The 19,939-nt window shown below is 46.4% G+C and overlaps 1 pseudogene; it reads left to right on the top strand.

Annotated features, from left to right (window-relative positions):
- The window catches only part of LOC116885274, a 19,841-nt pseudogene extending 9,415 nt beyond the window's left edge, over positions 1-10,426 (top strand).
- The last annotated feature ends 9,513 nt before the right edge of the window (positions 10,427-19,939 follow it).

Genomic DNA, 19,939 nt, shown 5'->3' with positions numbered 1-19,939 from the left:
TTATTTCATTGGTGCTGTGTGTTCAGGGATGGGGTCCTGCTCTGTGTGTGTTTCAGGATGGAAGGAGGAGGGAATTGTTTGACCGTGTGGTAGAGACAAGCGCCTGAAGGAAGCCACCTGCAAACTCTATTTCTACCAGATGCTTTTAGCTGTACAGGTGAGAGCCTCTCTGGTGTCAAGTGTGGGGTGTGTGTGTGTGTGTGTGTGTGTGTGTGTGTGTGTGTGTGTGTGTGTGGCGTGGTTCTGCTAGGCAAACAAAAAATCCCTTCATTCCCCCTGTGACTCAGATGATCAAGCTCTTGCCACGAGTTTAAGAGACCCCAAGGGAGGGAACTAAGGAAGGGAGACATATCACGGTCCGGTGGTACAGCCTGGAATCTCAGCTGTTTAGGGAGATTAAGGCAGGGATCTTAAATTCAAAGCCCGGCTCCTCTGGCAGTCCAGAAGGCTTGTCTCAAAAGAAAATGGAGAATACTTCAGAGGTAAGTGGTTTGCCTAGCATGCAGGAAGCCTTGGTTCTCTCTTGTACCTCAGGAAAAACAAAATCCACACAACCCGTCTATGCCAGCCGTCCAGGGTCTTTCTGGAGGGGCATTGAGTCTGCACCTACCCACACCACTGTGGCAGTGACTTGGTTTGATATTTACCCATAGCCTTTATGCTTCTATTTATTTATTTGTTTTGTTTGTTTGTTTTATTTTTTGAGGTAAGGTCTCAGATAGCATAGGCTGACCTTACCTTTACTCTGTAATCAACTTGGCTTTGAACATTTGGTCTACCTACTTTTATCTTCACAGGCATGCACCGCCATACTTGGTTTCACAGTTCACCTTTTTTAAAAAATATTTATTTATTTTATTTATATGAGTACACTGTCATGTCCTCAGACACACCAAAGAGGGCATCGGATCCCATTACAGATGGTTGTGAGGCACCATGTGGTTGCTAGGTTTGAACTCAGAGCAGTCAGTGTCTTACCTTCGACCATCTCCAGCCCCCCGGTTCACTTTTAATGACGGCTGCTCATGTGCACAGGATTTTTCTTTTTTTAAATATTTATTTATTATGTATACATCAGACAGCTTTCTGCCTGCATGTATGCCTGCAGTCCAGAAGAGAGCATCAGACCCCCTTACAGATGCTTGTGAGCCACCATGTGGTTGCTGGGAATTGAACTCAGGACCTCTGGAAGAGCAGACAGTGCTCTTAACCGCTGAGCCATCTCTCCAGCCCCTAGGATTTGATTCTTTGTCAGGAATCCCTGTGTACTGACCAACAACAATGAACTATGCACAGATCTGTCGGTGTAGGGCGTTTTTTTATTCCTGAAGAATTGATATTTTGTCGTTTGATTTTTTGCATTCTATTTCCAACAAGAGAATTTTTTTTTCTTTTTTTTCCAGAGCTGGGGACCAAACCTGGGGCCTTGAAGCTTGCTAGGCAAGCGCTCTACCACTGAGCTAAATCCCCAACCCCCCAACAAGAGAATTTTAAAGTACTAAAGCTAGTCTTTGTTCCTAGGAATAGATTAGTAGTTTAGTTATTGGTTATTTTTGATGTTTGGGTTGAGCATAATTCTTGCTAGGCTAGTTCTGTATCTCCAGCTTTCTGCCTTGTGTGTGTATTGTGTGTGTGTGTGTGTGTGTGTGTGTGTGTGTGTGTGTGTGTGAAAGAGAGAGAGAGAGAGACAGAGAGACAGAGAGACAGAATGAGTGATTATGTGTGTGTGAGTGTGAGTGTGTGAGAAAATGTGTGTGAGTGTGTGTGTGAGAGTATGTATATGAGAGGTGTATGTGTGTGTGAAAGTGTGTGTGTGTGTGTATGTGTCAGAGACTATGTGTGTGTGCAAGAGATTTTGTGTGTGTGTGAAGTGAAAGTGTGTGTGTGTGTGTGTGTGTTAGAGAAAAACCAGGAGAAGTCTGTTCTCTTTCCGTTGTGTGTTTTCTGGGGCTTGAGGTTGTCAGGTTTGGTGGAAAGGGATTGAATACCAAAAGGTCTAATTTTGATGGAGTTCCTATGATATGTTATCATTTATTTAAATGCTTATTGAAATAGACACCGTGTCTGTCTGTGAGGGGATTTTTGTTCTCTGGAATTATGAAACACAGGCGTATCATAAGTGCCCACGCCTGTTCCAGCTCTGATTTTGAGGATGCTGGTGCATCATACAGTTTAATATCGCCCAGGCTAGGAGTTAGTTCTTGGCAACTGTGTCTTCTTACATGTGTGTGTATAAACCAACAGTCCTGCCTGTTTTTGTACAGTACCTTCACGAAAATGGGATCATACATCGGGACCTAAAGCCAGAGAACGTTCTTCTGTCATCTCAGGAAGAGGACTGTCTTATCAAGGTGACAACGCTTGACCCTCTCTGTGGCCACTGCTGTATATTTCTGTTCAAACTGCCTTTTTAGTTTCTCCATTAAAAAAAAAAGGGGGGTTGGGGATTTAGCTCAGTGGTAGAGCGCTTGCCTAGCAAGCGCAAGGCCCTGGGTTCGGTCCCCAGCTCCGAAAAAAAAAAAAAAAAAAAAAAAAAAAAAAAAGGAATATCATGGTTGAGAATCTCACTTCCCAATCTTACCATTTTTTTGTTGAGATGGCCCAGTGTTCCACCCATCTGAGCAGTCACTGAACTCCAGAGCGTAGAAGCCACTTTTGTGTTCAGAGGGAGGGAGAGAGTCTAAATGGACCATTGAGGCATGGACCCCGCCTTTCTTCCTTCACTTTAGAATCTTCTGTAATAGTCACAAGACCAAAAAAACCAAAAACAAACAAACAAACAAACAAACAAACAAACAAAAAACCCCGGTGCATTTCTTTCCCCCCTAAGCTCTCCAGAGGTTCCATAGTGTTGTGAAATTTAAGAGTCTTGTGTGCATAAATATTAGCGTCTTAATTAGTGTTTGTGGCAGGGGTGATGCAGTTTTTGTAAGGTTATAATGACCATAGGTAAATTGGTTCTCAGGTTCCTAGTCCCAGGAATTTTTTTCTTTTCTTTTTCTTTTTTTTTCGGAGCTGGGGACCGAACCCAGGGCCTTGTGCTTGCTAGGCAAGTACTCTACCACTGAGCTAAATCCCCAACCCCTGGAATTTTTTTTCTTTTAAGCAAAACTACTTTGCAAAGACATGAAATTTTGCATTTTGGGTTAACAATGGCGGGCGTCTGTGTGACAGATAATACAGTTTCTGTGTGTGTCTCTTGGGATGATGGGTATGGTGTTTGGATTTCATTTGTTTTGTTCATAATTTTAGATCACTGATTTTGGACAGTCCAAGATCTTGGGGGAGAGCTCCCTGATGAGAACTCTATGTGGTACACCCACTTATCTGGCTCCTGAGGTCCTTATCTCCAATGGGACTGCTGGGTACAGCCGGGCCGTCGACTGCTGGAGCCTAGGAGTCATTCTTTTTCATCTGGTAGGAGGCATTCTCATGGTTTCACAGTCTGGTTGGATGAGGTTGGACCTAAACTGTACCTTAGTCCCTGGTAGAGAGCTTCTGTTTGACTCAGGTCATTTTTTTTTTTTTTTGGATCGTTGACTTAAGAAAAGCTGATTTTTCTCAACGCTGAGAAGAAGCCTGTGTATCCAATGCCACTAAGAATGCCACTTGACTTTTTTCCCTTTCTTTCTCTACCAACATTAAGCCTAAGTGGGTATCCACCTTTCTCTGAGCATAAGACCCAAGTGTCACTGAAGGATCAGATCACCAGTGGAAAGTACAACCTTATTCCGGAAGTCTGGACAGATGTCTCAGAGAAGGGTATGGATACGAAAGGGTTACAGGCGTCTGGTCTAACTGACGCGTGGGTGTCCTGTTGGTGGGAGCGTCTCCTCAGACTGCTGGTTTTCTCCCATCTGGTCATTCTGTTGCTTTGCACCACTTGACAGGAAGAGGACATGATTAAGAATTTGGGCTTCAGAGCCTGAGCGTACGTCCTAGGTCTGCTACTTGTCAGTTGTGTGCCCTTGGGCAAGTTATTTCATGTTTTTGAGTCTCTGTTTTCTCAATTTGTAAACAAATGATCAATAGCCCTGACGCAAAGGTTTTGTGTGAGGTTTAGTGTAACGTAGTCAAGGGCCTGCTACCCATTCAAGAGTGCAAAACGGCTTCTAATAACAAACGTAAATAGAATGGGATAAGCTCAAGGCCATCGGTTATCTGTATTTTACTGTTCAAACGTACAACCTTGCAACTCCCCAGGAGAAAAGGTGCGTTAAGACCAAGTGTCTAATGATGTAAGCTAGGTGATTGTATTTAATATCAGGGATTTAAGGGAGAATATTGCTGCAGCATGCAGCATATAAGGCAGCCTCTGGTTGTTGCTCGCCTGTGAGGTAGGGATTTAATTGCTTATAGGGAACCCCTCTCTGGTCTCTTACCATCAAGCAACCGGACTGAGAGTTTCTGGTACATTGTGAGCATCTCAGAACTGGGTAGAAGTTTAGTTTACATTTGGCTGAACTTGAGCAAGAAAAGGAACAGGGAAGGTTCTGGTGTCCGAGCAGGGAGAGATGGGGTACGTCCTCATTCTTAAGGTCCCAGTCTTCTGTATTCAGGGAGGGAGGGGCTTGGAGGGCTCTCTCCGCCACACCAGCTGGTTTCATGCTGCTCTTCTCTGACTGGTGGTCTGCAGTTCTGGCGGAGTTTAATAACGCAGGTGGAATGTATTTATTCTTTTTATTATGATTTCCCCAATTCTCTTGCTACTTTACTTCAGCTCTGGACCTTGTCAAGAAACTACTGGTTGTGGATCCAAAGGCCAGGCTTACCACAGAGGAAGCCTTAAGTCATCCTTGGCTTCAGGTGGGTATGAGGCAGTTTCTTTCTGGCTAAACTTCAGGGGAGCCCCGCACCGCTTAAGTGAGGTTAGGCTGAGGGTCCCACACAGTCTCTGCGTTGTTGGGTTTACTATGTAAGTGTTTTCAATCAGGTGGTAGGTAAAGTGAGCGTACAGTTGTCTCTAACCAGTGCACACACACGTGGAAGAGGGAGCAGGAGGAAGGGAGGGAGATGGGGGAACGGGAGGAGAGAGGGTGAATGAACATGGGTGGCTGTGTGTGTTTTGGGTGTCTCTTTCCATAGGACTCTTGGCTCTACCACTGAGCTAAACCCCCAACCCCAGGTGGCTATGTTTTAAAGGGTCTCATTCTTGGTTTCCAGTGAGCAAGCATGTCCTTAGCACAGGCTGTCGCCTGCACCTTTTAGTGTACAAGACGTCTGTGTGCACACATCCCTGTTGCTTTGAGATTTTTGTGCCAAGCTCATTCAAAGCCTGCTGCCAGTGTAAGAGCGTCTATAACGTTGGGAGATTAAGCATTGACTTGGAATTAATTACCAAGAGCAGCTTCTCTGGTAGATGCGGGATTCATCTTGGCCACACTTTTCTGTGAACTTCCTATCGCCTCTGTTTCCTGTGATGTCACTAGGTAGCTGGAGCGCTCCTGTCTGTGCTTCCTGTTCTGGGAATACCTTGAAAAATCAAGCTTCCCTGGTTTTTCAGCTTCCCTTATGGGACCCTGGAAGATTGTCCCCTTAAGTCTTGCAACCTTCCATACCTATGCTTTTGGTCAGATTCGCTCAGGTCAAGAACAGCAAATCATTAAAAAGAAGGAGTGCAGCTGGACCTGAGGGGATGTCTCACCAGGTCCAGCACAAAATCCGACAACCGTGGTTTGATCCCCAGAAGTCACGTAGTAGAGTTATCCTCTGACTCCACACACACACCTAAGATAAATGAAAGACTGCAATAAAATATTTTTAAAAAGGAGGAGGGTGGCGGGGAGGGGGAGGGGGGGAGGAGATAAATCTATGTGTTTTGGTTGTTACCCCGGAAACATGATTCTCCTCCCAGAAGAAATCTGTCAGATGATTTAATGTTTACTAGACCACACAGATCTGAAAGCAGCAAGGGCCTTGGAGACAAGGAGTTTGGAAACAAAGGTGTCTTTGCGTGTGGGGATTTAACGTTGATGAAAAGAGAAGCCCACCCTAAGGCTCTTTTCACATCCCTTAATAGGGCAGCTTCTGGGATCCAAGGGGAGGCAGACACACTGTGTTGGCTTTCTGTGTTAGCTTTGGGGGAAGAAAAGAATGGGCTGGTCAGTCAGGCCTAGCAACGGGGTGTGTGTTTGCCCAAGATGTATGAGTCAGTGTAGCCCATTTTGCTTAGACTTCTTGTCTTAAAAAAAAAAATCCGTTATTCACAAGTAATTAAATCTGAAGCTCTGCTCTGCTCCAACCCCCAGGGAAGACACTCCTTGTCTACGTTTTGCTTGGAAAAGCGTTGTGGGCACTGGGCGAGAAGGGTGAGGGTGCAGGAGGGCTCTCTGAGCAGCTGCTAAGAATGATAAGCTTGGGTTCAGGGAACTGTCTCCTGGTTTGTGGGACTGTGACTCCTTCTCTCCCTTCTCTCTGCCTTGTCCTGAGCTGTATCTAGCTGGTGGACATCCTTCACGAGCCCTCCTCGACTTTGATAAAATAGAAGAATCCTGCTTGCTTGTTTTTGAGGGGCGTTGTAACTCAGTAGTTTTGGATGTAGACTTCTCACGGATTTACAGAAATCTTGCTACTTGGACTTGTGTTGAGATGCGTTTTCATATTCCTGTTGACCTGTTGATGCAGATGGCCACAGGTCATTCTGGCCAGTGGCTTGTGAATGGATGCAGATAGCCGCAGGCCATGAATGGCCCCACCAGTGTCCAGAAGAAGGACGCTTGTGCTCATTAGATTTCTGTTAGCTATGACACACCTCGATAAATCAACTTGGAAAAGGTTTATTTTGTTTACGTTTGTGGGAGAGGCTAGTCCATGCTCGATATGGGAAAACAAAGGAAGAGGCTCCAGGGATTTGGCTCAGTGGATAAATTACTTTTCCTGCAAATGCGAGGAGCTGAGAGAGATTGTGGGTGCCGACTCCCCTGCAGCTCATAGCCAGTTAGCTTGACTGTGCGTGGTGGTGAGTAACAAGCGACTCTTTTCTTAAACAAGATGGAAGTCAGGGACCGACACCCAAGGTTGACCTCTGATCTCCACATGCATGCTACAAACGTGCTGGGAAGTCCTGGGAAGATTTGTTTTAATTTTACTTTGTGTGTGTGTGTGTGTGTGTGTGTGTGTGTGTGTGTGTGTGTGTGTGTGTGTGTGTGTGTGCATGCATGTGTGTGTGTGTGCATGCATGCATGTGTGCCAAGCTGAGTACACACAAGATTTTTAAAGAAGGAAGAGGAGGAGGTCCAAAATTTCCTTCTTCCCAGTGTCCTTTGCTCTCAAGGTTCCACATCCTCCAGCAACACATCATTAGAGGCCACACACTGAGCTCACAGGACTTGCAGTGTTTACCTAATTCATAGAGGCGTTCCATGTTGGTTTTTTTCACGCATTCATCCCTTTAGAGCACAGCTAATAAGTTTATGTTCGAAACACTGTTAGGCACCATGATATACAGAGCAAAGCAATACACATGAATGTGTCTATGAGCTTGGTGCTATCCAGACAGGCGCTCTGTGGGCCACTCAGAGTAACCAGTAAGACAAGGAGGTAGGTGTTGGAAATCTTTCTTCCTGGATGCCCTGGTAGAAGTAGAAAGATGTGGAGAGAAAGCACACAGGGTTTTGAGATATCTGTACACTATGGACGCAATTCTTGTCCTAGTTTGGTTTCTCTGTGACTGTGGTAAACATGGAGTAAACCCTTTAAAGAGGAGAGAGTTTATTTCATTTTATACTTCCACATCAGAGTCCCTCACTGAGGCAAGTCAGGATAGGAGGAAACCAAAGGCCAGATCCTGAAGCAGAAACTGTAGAATGGTACTTACTGGCATGTTTTCCATAGCTTGCTTCCTTACACAACCTAGGACCACCAGCCTAGGAATGGTACCACCCACAGTGGGTGTTTTTGTCCTCCTGCCTCAATCATTAATCAAGAAAATGCCCCCAACATATATGCCCATTGGCTAATCTGATGGAGGCTGTTCCTTTCCAAGACGAGCCTTCCTAGCTTGTGTCAAGTTGACAAAGCGTAGATGAGGAATGGCTTCAGACAGAAAAATTCACCTCCTGGAGCCTCCTGGGTGCTGTGATTAAAGGTGTGTGCAGTCTTTTTTTTTTTTTTTAAGATTTATTTTTTCTGGTCATAGTCGTGCTTTCTTTAATCCCAGCACTTAGGAAGATGGAGATGCAGGCAAAACTCTGATTCAGGACAGCCAGGGTTGTATAGTGAGGCCATGTGTGGGTATGTGTATGTGTGAGTGCAGTTCCTGAGCAGTCCAGGAGAGGGCCGAGATCCCCTGTTACTGGGATTACAGGTGCTTGATTTGGGTGCTGTAAACCAGATTCAGGTCTTCTGCAAGAGTGGACCTTACTCTTCCCTCTCAGCACCTCTCTCTGGGCTCTTCCTAGATGTTTTATGTTTCTGAAAACTCGGAACAATGCCAGGCTGCCTCTCAGAGCTTTCTGCTTGCTGGTGCTTGAACCCCCTGGGATTTTGCCTCGAGGGAAGTGGGAGCTCGTTTTTTCGTGCATTCGAGAAGATTTCTCCTTGTTTATGCCTCCCCTGCTCCACCTCTCCCTCCGATAGCCCAGAATACCTACAGTGTTTGGTCCTGTTTATTGCCATCTCACCCCGAGATGTGGGCCTGAGGTTTTGTAGGCTATGGCTCTTCTGTCAACTTGCTTCTTACTTGCTGGACTAGCTGTTCGGATGGCCTGCATAATTGACTCTGTTTGTGTCAGGGAGGGAGGAATCTGCTTCTGTGAGGACTCAGGGTGGCACAGTGTCAACCTTGTGTTCTGGGCTCCTGATCCCCACAGCACACTGCTGGTTCTGAAGCATAGCTGGGGTCTGGTTCTCTGGTTAATGAAGAGCTCATGACCCTTGAGTTTGGCGTAGGGAGTGGGGAGAAAGCAGAGGTGAGTGCCCATGTCCCTTCATTAGGAAACTTCAGAAAAGTATGAGGTTTTCTGTCAGGAAGACAGCCTTGGGCATTTACCTGTCACTCTGAGAGCTTCCTCATGTGCAGCCCATCTATGCCCTCTGATTTCTTCACAGGATGAGCACATGAAGAAGAAGTTTCAGGATCTGCTGGTGCAGGAAAAGAACTTGGTGCCCCTCCCCCTGGCTCCCGCCCAGGTATTCTGTTGATGCTACTGAATTGTGGAATTAAGTTGAACTTTCTGTGGAGAGGCAGGTGCTCAACCTTTAAAAAAAAAGTTTAATGTCGAGCTTGGTGCCACATACATATAATGTCAGCTCTTAGAAGGCTGAGACAGGGCACTGAGACACAGGCAGGAGGATTGGGAGTCGTGGGCCAGCTTGTTTGCATAATATAGGGCAGTAGGTCATCTTTACCGGGTGGCTGTACTTGGGATTGAACCTGGGGCCTCAGGCTGCTCAGGCAAGCCCTCCAGGCCGAGCCAGTGTTTCTGTTTTGTTTTGATATGTTCTTGCAACCCTGGAAGATTTAATAACGCAGGATGTGTTGAATGAGTTGGAACATTAGATAAGGCTTGCCGATCTCAAGGACCTCGGCATGGCGAGATGTAAGATCCAGTTAGAGGCACGAATTTAAATCTTTGGAAAATGTAAAACTTGGGCAAATAGTCTGTGATGGTTTCTGTTTTAAGCTTCCATTGTAGCGTGTAAAAGTTTATTTTACCGTGGTCCAATTGTGGCGATTTCCTGATTGCAAGTATAGACGAGTCTGTTTACTCCTGTCCTGTTTTGGTCAGTGATCTTGCTCCTTTTTCCTCACCGTTCTTTCTTGATTTTATGAATAGGAAAACTATAAGTAGCTATAAGTTATTCTTTGGCCTACAGTGGCATTGTACCCTGAGGAACTCATCCCAGGTTGGAGGCATTTTAAATAAAAAGGCCATTTAATGATTCCAGCCGGTGTAGCACAATAGAGTGAGCTCCCTGGCAACCCTAACCCTGTGGGCGCTGGGAGCTGCGGCTGCCCTACATCATGCCTCACCCAGAATTTTGCTAGACAGGGGAAAGATCCGAATTGAACTTGCTTTTGTGTCACTGTAAGGCTTTTTCTTTTAAAGTGGCTGTACATCCATTAGTGGTTGGAAATCGCCAGGGAGAGTAGATTAGCATCTTTATTCCAGAGGTGTGTTAGGAGGACTCAGTTGTCATGACAACGTAATTCCCATGAAATGCCCTCAGTTTACGGAACTACGAGGAGCTTCGGTAGAAGCTGTGCTTTTCTCTTGAACACCTCTCCTTTTGCTTTATTTCCAGACTTCCGGTCAAAAGCGGCCCCTGGAACTGGAGGCGGAGGGCGCGGAGAGCTCGAAACGCCTGGCCGTGTGTAGGACTGTGTTGTGAGCGTTGGACATGAAAGAAATGTGCTTCCTTCCACACTGCCATCGTCTTCTCCACACTGCCATCGTCTTCTCCACCTTGAAGTCTTTTTTTTTTTTTTTATAAAGGCTATATGTTTTTTTTTAAAATACAGTCTATATTTTAATGATGGGGACAACTGCTTTTCCATCACTGATGCACAATTAAAAATGGCCTCTGGGCTTATGTTTCATGCCCTGCACTTTAGATGAATACCTTCTTTCTTTCTCTCTTTTTTTAAGAAGAAATGTTGGGGTTGTGTTGAGAGCTGGTTCAGTGATTAAGAACAGTCTTATGGAGAGGATTGGAGTTCAGTTCCCATCACCCCTGTAACTACATTTCTGGATCCGATATGTTCCCCTGGCCTCTCTGGTCACCTACACACGTGTGTGTATGCAGACACACATAGATATTAAAGAGAATATCCTAAAACAGTGTCAGTAGTGGTAGTGGCCTTTCTTCTGGATCCTCACAGTGCCTTCTCAGGATGTCACTCTGGTTTTAGGGTCATCTGTCTGAATACAAATTCTAAAGGTCCCTTAGAAGGTCTAAGTCCCACTGGCCGTGGTGATCCATACCTTTAATTCTAGCTCTCAGGAGGCAGGGGCAGGAGAATGTTTGAGTTGACTTTGAGGCCTGCCTGGTCTTTAAGAGCAAATTTCAGGGGGTACACACACACACACACACTCTCTCTCTCTCTCTCTCTCTCTCTCTCTCTCTCTCTCTCTTTCTCTCTCTCTCTCTCTCTTTCTCTCTCTCTCTCACACACACACACACACACACACACACACACACACACACACACACACACACCCCCCCACACGACTTTTTTTCTCTCAAAACTCTCACTTCCTCCCCTAAACACACAGACACACACACACACACACACACACCCACCACGGACTCAGTCCCTCAGAAAGAAAAGGACATGGTGATGTTGGGTGCTTTGTAGTGGCCGGTTGCCAAGCAACCCATGTGAAATTCATATCCTTTAGGTCCGATGAGTTCTCACACTCCTATAATCCATCCCAGACCTTAGGAAGCGGAAATAGTAAGACATGGAGTTTGAGGGCAGCCTGAGCTCTATAGTGAGACTTTCGCCTTAAAAGTAGACGAGACAAAGAGATTATGCTCAATCCTGTACAGTTCACGTCTCTGAACTCTTGGGGCTACATTAAATCCAGATATTAATTCCCCCCAGTTTTTAGGCAGGTGATAGAGGGCTTCCTTAAATTAGGTCCTCCAACCATCCTTGTGTTAGGCATGGAGAGAAGTAAGGTAGGAGTTAGAGACATCTCTCTATTGCTTTGGTTGCTGTGCTGCCGCTGAGGGCTATGTCTGGGTCTGTGATCATGTAGTAGCAGGGGCCTGTTGATTTCTTGGCTCCTATTACCACTATAGACCATGCAAACTTCCCTGGTCTGGGCTGCCTCATGAGACCTCATAGATGTCCAGTGGCTGTGCAGAGCTGGTCCTACCCCTCACTGGCTGCAGCAATCAGGAGTAGGCCTTCCACCTTGCGGGGGCAGCACAGAGCTGACCCTTGTGGTGGTGGGACATAGATGAGTTGACCCCTACTGCCAGGAGGGGGCGTGGGTGCAGTGGAGATGCCCTCCTCCATCCTTCAACACCTGAGACAGACAGAGCTGGCCCTAGGTCATGAGAGGAGGCAGCACTTTGGAGAGTGAGTGACCTTGCACCTGTTAACAGCCATCCCTGAGGGAATGAGAGTAGGAGAGCTGACCCTGCCCCTCACAGCCAGTGGCAGTATAGGGTGGGGTAGCAAGGAGCAGTGCTGGAGAGCTTGCCTGGTGGTGCAGATATGAGAGAATTGGCAGGCTAACCATCTCAGCTACCACCCAGACCCAGGGCTTTGAGTTGGTTCACTCCAAAATCTAACTCACCTATGAACAATTGAAGCATGTGAAAGGGCTGGTCCTGCAGATCCAAAGCTTCAGGATTTTCATGATCTAGGCCAACAACAGGATAACTGAGAGGAGTGCCGTGAGAATCCAGAATTGATAGTGTAGCAGAAGCAAGAGACCTCAAACCAGACCAATGACTCAGTGCAATGATTGTTTGCAAGTAAAGATGTGTGGGACATACCATGACACACCACAGTGTCTATAACAAGATGCTTTCCATGATGTGTGTGTGTGTGCGTGTGCGTGCGCATGTGGTGTTTTTCTTTTGTAGGGAAGTTGCAAGGGAAGAGGGTGGATATGAAGGGATGGGGAGATGAGTGGAATCCGGGTACAGGTGCATGATGTGAAACTCAAAAAAAAAAAAAATCAATAAGTTAAAAAAAAAAAAAAAGGCACAAAAAGGCACTGGCTGCTCTTCCAAGAGGACCTGAGTTCAGTTCCCAACAAACATATGGTGGCTCAAAACTAACTTAGCCGCACTGTGGTGGCACATGCCTTTAATCCTAGCACTTGGGAGGCAGCTGCAGGTGGATCTGAGTTTGAGACCAGCCTTTGTACAGAGCGAGATCCAGTACAGACAGGACTGAGAAACCCTGTCTCTATAAACCAAAAAACTAAACCAAAACGAACAAACTGTAACTCCATCTTAAGTTGAACTCATCTTAAGTTTGAGGTATTTTCAATAAAAAATGTATTTAATAATTCCAGTAATACACAACAGAGTGTATGGTGTATGAGCTCCCCTGGTTGCTCCATGGTTGGCTGGGAGTTCTAGAGCCTCAACACCCTCTGGCTTCTGTGGGCACTCTGCATGCAAGTGGTACATAGATATACAAAAACACCCATTCACACAAAATTAGGAGGAGGAGGAGGAAAGAAGGGGAAGAAGAAAGGAGTCAGTAGAGGTCTTTCTGACTGTACATGAATGTATTTTTGTCTCTAGTTAGTTTATTAAGTCATACTAAGGGATGTTGACTCACACCAACAGAATCATAAGAGACAGAATCATATCTAAAAAAATTTTTTTTTCAAGATAGCATTCCTCTGTGTAGCCTTGCCTCTCCTTGAACTCACTCTCTGGATCAGGGGCTTCTGGAACTGGAGTACAGATAATTGTGAGTTATCTGGTATCTGAACCCACATTCTCAGCAAAAGTAGCAGGCTCTTAAGCCAGGTGTCTTTAGGACCTGTTTACATCGCTAAGAACCCTGAACTGCCAAAAGTAACAAAGGCTTCTTACCTACCTAAGGCTGGCTGTTTTAACAGTCCTTTGATATGTAGAAACTGAAACATTGTTGGTGGCCTGCACCTTAGCTCCTAAAAGGTGGAATTTGTTTTGGAAGTTTACAGGAACACCCGCAGGGCAATTCTAATAGCAACTTCTGTTTGTTTGTTTGTTTCTGACCCACTGTAACTTTGCTAATTGAAGACAGCCCACATCGTAGCTTATTGGCCAAGCTATGTGTTGAGCACTATGCTTTAGAAACTCTTTACCAGGAGAGGACGTCCAAGGGCCAACAGCTGTTCCTGTGAATGTCTCTTGGTAGTTTCCCTTGGGAGGCTGAAGTTCAGCTGGCCCAGGGCAGAGGGGCAAATGGGAATTCATTTGGCTTGAATATTTAATGCTATGAAGGTAAGGAAGACAAAGGAGAGGATGCCAAGACTGAGTGGCAGGGTTCTGTAGGAATGTGAAGCTAGGGGAAGGGAAGTCCCTGAGCTGGAGTTTAGGGTAGGGGGCGTGGTGAGAAGAGCCAAGAAGAGCCCATGTAATAGTTAAACCAAGAGAGCCTAGGGGCCAGGATGCCCTTTGATATGCTAATAGGCAACAGGAAGAGCCCTTTGACTCCCCTTTATTTTGGACTGGACACTTGGAATCCAATTTCTTCTGTACCTGGGTACCTCTGTGGAAAGAACTGCATGAGAATCAGACCGAAGACTCAAGGCACATTTGATGGACGTTGATTCAGGTAGACAAGATCCAAGGCACAGCTATGGTTGAAGGTAAGAGACGCCATCCCAGGACTCTTACGTGATCAGGAATGTTCAGGACCCAGTTATATGATCAGGAATGTTTTTTTGTTTTGTTTTGTTTACTAGGTTATGTTTGTGTCACTTGTACCCAGTAAAGATGAGAGGAACAAACAAGAATAGAAAGACTGCAAGAGTAACCGGGCAGTGGTGCATGCTATGAGGTAGTTTGAGGCCGTTCTGGTCTACACATCAAGTTCCAGGTCATCCACATCTACAAAGTGGGGGAAAAGGTTCCAAGAGGTTCTTTAGCAGTAGGGGAAATGTTCTCTGTTCTTGTTTTTCTCCTAGCTTTTGTATTTTTAGAGAGGTTTGTGGCAGAGAGATTTGGGAAGAATGGTTGGGTGAACTCTGCCCTGATAATTATACAGAGTTTCAAAACTGACCTCCCCCCCCCTTTTGACTTTTGAAGGATACAGCAGGAATTATACCTTCCAGCTGGGAGGGCTGTGCCAGGCATTGTGCACACCTTATTGGTTATTACTTTTTAATGTGCTCTGGTGTTTTTTCGTTTGTGTTTATGTGTGAAGGTGTCTGGTTATCTTGGAACTGGGATTACAGACAGTTGTTGAGTTGCCATGTGGATCCTGGGAATTGAACTCTGGTCCTCTGGGAAAGCAGTTGGTGTTCTTAGCCGCTGAGCCATCTCTTAGGCCTCTAGGCATGCATTATTGGCCAATGTCAATCACCCCCAAGAAAAAGTCCAGGCCACGCCAGGCTTATTACATGCACAAGTTGAACATTGAAAAAATCAAGGCTCTTTTGACTTCCTGACAAGTTCATGTTTTTTGTTTGTTGTTTTGTTTTTTCTCTGTGTGTATTCCTGACTACCTCTGTCTCCCAAGTGCCGGGGTTAAAAGAGGTACCACCATCTCCCGACATAAACTCATACATAGCTTTTTACAAATTTATTTTAATTTTATGTGCATTGGTGTTTTGTTTGCATACATATCTGTTTGAGGGTGTCAGACTCCCTCAAACTGGAGTTGCAAATAGTTGTGTGCTGTCATACGGGTACTGGGAATTGAACCTTGGTTCTCTGGAAGAGCAACCAGTGCTGAGCCATCTCTCCAGCTCCAAGTTCATAGTTTTTAGGGAGACGAGGCGCTGCACCTTTTCCAGGGATCCCTCAGTTCTTAACTGCTTGAAACCCAAGATCCGGCCTCCATAGAGCCACCCACCGAAGACTCTAGTCCTTGGATGCAGGAGGTGGGCTTCTGAAGATTCTATCCTAACTAGAGAAGAGAGAGCTGACGCGGGCCATGGAGGCCAGCGTTCGCCGAGTCACCACACTGGCGCGCCTTTACGCGCCCTGGCTCCGCGTGGTGCCCTCCGGTGGTCCGCAGTGCGGCGGGCGGCCGCGCAGAGCCCGGAACAGCGAGCGACCTGCTCCGGGAGGGCTCAGGCCCGGAACGCACTTGCGCGGTGCGAGCTGGCTCGGCGCGCGTGCGTGCGCGGTGAGGGCGGGGCGCCTGGCGGCGCGCGGCACAGCAGGAACATGGCGCGCGGGAGCGGTGCGCGCGCCTAGCTGGCGGGACCGTTAGCTCTGGCAGACGCCGACGGGCCCCGCGGGATGGAACAGCCGCCGCCTCTGGCGCCCGAGCCGGCCTCGGCGCGGAGCCGCAGGCGGCGGGAGCCGGAGTCTCCCGCCGGCGCCGGTGAGTGAGCGGGCGCGGGCCGGGAGACTTTCTTTGTGAAACTCTGTCTGTGCGAGCCGGGCCGGGCCTCGGCGGCCGACGATGTTCTGCAGGCGGAGGCCCCGCCTCGTCAGGGTTCGAGCCCCGCAGCGAAGCATTAGGGCAGACCCTGTGTATCATCAGCCTGCCTGCCTCAGTTTCCACGGCTGTGTGCCTGGAATGCAGTGGACACCCTAAGGTCCCGCACCTCCCTTTCTCGACCCCGCCCCCTCGGAGCGGACGGGGCTGGGGCGCGGGGGCGGGGGTACCTGAGCCCACTGGGCTGTAGCACGCAGCTGCAGGAGGCTCAGGGGTCGCCATCCCAAGTGTGGTTCCTAGGGAGTGGGCTTTTTCGTTCCTAGAAGGCAGCAAGGTTGTTGGTATCTCACCACCTACAGGTCCTGGAGAGCTTTAGGTCCACCTGGGCTTCCAAGTGTTTGGGTGTGTCTCTCAGAGTGAGGGATGCTGAGCAAAATGGACTTTTCTTGGCTGGAGTAGTGCAGCCTTTCTCCCTCTACTCTGTGGTGTGTTTTCAAGCCACTAACTAGCTGGAGTATAAGTAATAATCTGGAGCCACACACTGCACCAAGAGACACATGCAATAAGTGGTTTGCCAAGGCAGAGAAGGAAAATTTGAATTTTAGCAAGCTTTCAAAGTTGTGACTGGGGAAGTTTGAGAGCTGTAAATCATCCCATAAGCAGACAACTTCCCCCGCCTGGTGTCTAGTGTAGTAGATGTTCGGTATATACTTGTAGGACTGAATGACCCTGGGGTTCACTTGTGGTGTCTTTTGAGATAAATATCTTCGTATGATTTTTCTCAGCACCCTGGTTAACTTTTTGTCACTATTTATAATGTGACATTCCCAGTGCGTTTTAGTGAAAAAAAACAAGGCATGTGTTGATTAGTATAAAGGATCAGCTCTGTATATCCTGGCGCGATTAAAATTAATTCTGAGGGTCAGGGGAGGGAGATGTCTCAGTGCGTAAAGGTGTCTGCCGCCATGCTTGGGGACCTGAGTTGGATTCCTGGGACTCACACAGTAGGGTAGAATGGACTCTGGCAAGTTGTCCTTTGATCTTCCCCCAGGTGCACAACACACAGACACACAGACACACAGACACACAGACACACACACACACACACACACACACACACAGGGAGAGAGAGAGAGAGAATAACATAAAAAATTATATCTGAATTTTAAAAATGCACTTTTTCCTTATCTTCATTTGAGAACATTAGTCTTCCAGGATTTTGATTTGTTAAACAACTTTAAAAAGTTTTTATTTAAATGAACATTTGTTTACATAGATGTATATAGCAGAGGTGGAAAGGACTATGGCGCCCATCTGGAGTCACATCCAGTTATGAGCCACGACGTGGGTGCTGAGAGCCGAACCCTGGCCCTCTGCAAGAGCAGCTAGTTCTGCGAACCACTGAGTCATCTCCTCCTCAATCTTGACGTTTCCATCTCGCAAATCTGGATTATTATTTATTCAGGGAAGTTGGCAGTTGCTGTTTTGTATTCTTCCCTCCTCTTCCTCTTCCTCTTCCTCTTCCTTCTCTTCCTCCTCCTCCTCTTCCTCTTCCTTCTCTTCCTCCTCTTCCTTCTCTTCCTCCTCCCCCCCCTCCCCTCCCTCCTCCCTTCTTCCTCCTCCTCCTTTTCTCCTCTTCCTCCTCCTCTTCCTCCTCCTCCTCCTCCTCCTCCTCCTCCTCCTCCTCCTCTTCTTCACCAATACAACAATTGTTTGATAATGGATTTTCTCCCTTCATGTCTTTGAATTTCATTTAATTGATTTCACTTCAATAGGGTCTTTCAGTAAATAGAGAATTCAAGCATAAGAGGTGAGATTGAGTCTGGAGGAAAACAAAATGGATAAGTAAAGGGGTGGAATCTCTAGATGTGTTGTTTTATATATTTTCTTTTAAAAAAATTCTTTAGGGGTTGGGGAATGGCTCAGTGGGTAAAGTGCTTTCTATTTAGGCAGAGGGCCTTGAGCTCCATCCGCGGCTCCCACCAGAGGCTGGACAGGTGGCATAGACCTGTAACCCTAGAACTGGGAATTGGGAGGTGGTGGAGGTAGGTGGATCCCTGGTGCTCACTGGCCAGCTAGCCCATCCAAACCAGTGGCCTTTGGGTTCAGTGAGTAATCTCTTAAAAAACATGAGGAAGCCTGGCACGGTGGCATACACCTTTAATCTCAGCATTCAGTAGGTAGAGGCAGGCAGGTCTTCATGAGTTTAAGGCTAACATGGTCTACATAGAGAGTTCCAGAATGGCCATGTCTCAGAAACAACCATCCAGCCAACCAAACAGCCACCAACCATCAACTAACCAACCACCAACCACCAACTAACCAACCACCAACCAACCAACCAACCAACCACCAACTAACCAACTAACCAACTAACCAACCAACCACCAACCAACCACCAGTAAGCACCACCACCAAAACCAAACCAAAATGAAACCAAACCCTCAAACCCAAAACCAATCAACCATTAAAAAAAAAGCATAAAAAAATAAAATAATAAAGCTTTATTGCTTGTGAGTATTTAATCCCTATACCTGGGATTCAGGGGTAGGAGGATCTGTGCAGGTTTGAGGACAGCCTGGCCTACATATAGAGACTGATCTTTAAAACAATAACAACAAAACAGAAAAGCTTTATTCCCAACCCGAACATCTACAGCACAAGTCCTGCACCCAGGGCTCAGGGAACATTGTGGAAGGTGGGGACATAAAGATTGTAAGAGCCCGTGGAAAAAGGTGTTAGTTGTGAGGCTGTGTACCAATATGGCTGTGGAAACATGACCTGAAAACTCTCATGACACAGATGGTCATATGGAAGAGGAAAAGCTCAGAAGCCTCAATCCTAGACAGAGAACTAGAGGAAGGGCAAGGCATGCTGGGAGCCAGGGAAGGAGTCTTCATATAGCTGTGTGCATGTGTGTGTACTTGTATGTAGTCTTCATATATGTATATATTACATTTTACACGCACACATATATATTACATTACACACATATTAACACACATTGCACACACACATATTACACACATATATATTACACACATATATATTACATCACACACACACACACACATACACACGCATGCATGAATATGATAACCAGTGATGAAAAGAGAGGCCACAGATTGAAAGTCAGCAAGGACAGGGGTATGTGGGAGGGTTGGAAGGAGGAAAGAGAAGGGAGAGAGGACATGTTATAATTATTTTATAATCAAAAATATTTTTTAAAAGCTTATTGAAAAGATAAAACTTTGACAGCATCACCAAGTATGTGAACTATTGAAGAGATAATGTTGAACACTCATACATATAAAAAATATTTTTAAAAATCTTTAAAAAGGTAAAAATTCCCAATTGAGCCAGCCATAGTGATTCATGCCTAAAGTCCCATATTTTGGGAGACTGGAGCAGGAGGATTACTGTGAATTTGAGGCCAGCCAGGTCTGGCCGATTACAGAGTGAGGCTCTGTAAATCGAGAAGGGCTGAGCTGAAGGATGACTGTGGTCACAGCTCTTGCTGACCTGCAGAGGACATGGGTTTGGTGCCCAGTACTCACACCAGGTGCTTCACAACTGCCTGTAATTCACTTCCAGGGGGGCTGATACTCTCTTTTGGTTTCCACTGTGTGTATGCGCGCGCACACACACACACACACACACACACACACACACACACAATGAACAAACATAATTTTAAAAAAGAGAAAACAAAGTATAAAGCTAACTCAGCCTTTGTCATTCACTGGTTTTCCTCTCTAGAGAAAGGTCTCATTACCCCAGACTGTACTTGAGCTTGCTCTGTAGCTAAAGATGATGCCCTTGAACCTCTGGTTTTCCTGCTCTGCTTCCCAACTGCTGGGGTTACAGGTATGGGCCACCATATAGAGCTGGGATCAAACCCATAGCTTCATTCAACTGAGTTAC

This window comes from Rattus rattus, chromosome 16 (genome assembly GCF_011064425.1).
Source record: "Rattus rattus isolate New Zealand chromosome 16, Rrattus_CSIRO_v1, whole genome shotgun sequence".
Taxonomy (NCBI): Eukaryota; Metazoa; Chordata; class Mammalia; order Rodentia; family Muridae; genus Rattus; species Rattus rattus.
This window is presented reverse-complemented; position numbering and strand designations above follow the sequence as displayed.